This window comes from Triticum urartu, chromosome 6A, assembly GCF_056163025.1.
Source record: "Triticum urartu cultivar PI428250 chromosome 6A, HENAU_Tu73, whole genome shotgun sequence".
NCBI classification, from domain to species: Eukaryota; Viridiplantae; Streptophyta; class Magnoliopsida; order Poales; family Poaceae; genus Triticum; species Triticum urartu.
In genome coordinates, this window is record NC_141878.1 from 214,712,661 (window position 1) to 214,714,142 (window position 1,482).

Genomic DNA, 1,482 nt, shown 5'->3' on the forward strand with positions numbered 1-1,482 from the left:
ACCGCTCAGTACAAACCCAAAAATTGGAGATTTTTCAGAAGAATACAAAATTAATCTATGAAAAATAGGAGTACTATAGAAGAAGAGAGAGGTAAAATCAGCTGCAACAAACAAGCACCCTGTCATGGATTACAAATATCCAACACAGTGCCATTTCGTGATAACATCATAAGCCTGCTAGAAGAAACCTTCAAATACAAAATGAATTGGCATCTAGAAAACTGATGTGCAAGATGAAAGGAACATGATTTATACAGTGCTAAGTAGTACACCCCTCTTCACTCATGCATGTACTGACAAGCGTGTGGTCGAAAATAAGCACGAGATGGCACAATAGTTCCTAATTTTTCCTACCCTAATCAAAAGAATTTAAGCCTAACTATAGCTAAGCTGGTACTCCATTATTGATCCCAATCAAGAGAGACTGAAGATCGAGCAGCAGTAACTCACATGATCTCATCAAGAGTCAAAAGTAGAAATGAAAAGAATATTAACTCATGATCAAACGGTTGTTCGTACGTCCGTAGTACCCCGTCCCGTATGCATCTTTGGTTTTGCTCAGAGCCAGAGACTCAGAGCCAGAGCGCGCCGGCGTCCTTGAGTATGGGCACGAGCTCACCGGAGATGTGCACGGCCATGAGCCAATCGAGCCCACCGAGGATCCTCCCACCGACGAAGACCGTCGGCAGCGCGACGACAGCCTTGCCTCCAGCATTCCCGGCCACCGCCGCGGTGAGCTCGGCCGGGCAGCTAAGTTGGTATGGAAGAACTACTGTGCCGCGGGAAATCCTTCTCTATACAAGTTCTCGTACGAGGTTTTTTAACAGAACTTCGATAGGCGAGGGTTCGTCTCCATTTTAGTGACACTCTTCCTCAAGCAAGGCAGCCGATAAGTCATCGAAGGGTTTGTTTGAATAATGGACACCGCCCTCCTCACCACCTCCCTGCCGTCGCCCCTCGCCGCCGCGTCGTCGAGCCGCGAGCCCGCTCTCCTGTCCGGCCGCGCCCTCGGCCTCGGCCTACTCGGACCGCCGCGGGCACGCCGGCAGCCGGTCGGCGCTGTAGGGGATCGCCTGGTACATCTCGATCGGCCGAGCGACGTACGACGTAATCGAGCTCTTCTCTTTTCCGCTCGGTTCGCCTTTGCTGCGCCAAGTCCCTTGCCGCCGCCATGGACACCTGCTTCTCTGCTTCCCCCGCGTTCGCTCATGCTCCGGTCGCCGCCTGCGTGTGGACTTGTACCGCCACTCTACTGCGTGTGCACAAGGGCCGCAAGGTAAGAGGCGCCCAGCTCCTTCTGCTTCTCGCCCACGCCATGGCGTGCGCGCTTCTGTAGAGAAAAATAGCTCAGAGTTCAATGAGATGAAAATCATCAGTACAACCGCCTGAAACCATCAGTTCAAGTAGGGTAACAGAATAATATTCTGTTACGCGTAACAGAATAGCCCAGATGTATATATATATATATATATATTTGAGTTT

At 50.8% G+C, this 1,482-nt stretch overlaps 1 pseudogene; it reads right to left on the reverse strand.

Annotated features, from left to right (window-relative positions):
- Positions 1-572: 572 nt before the first annotated feature.
- LOC125512193 (monothiol glutaredoxin-S9-like) lies at positions 573-1,082 on the reverse strand (annotated as a pseudogene).
- Between the last annotated feature and the right edge of the window lie 400 nt (positions 1,083-1,482).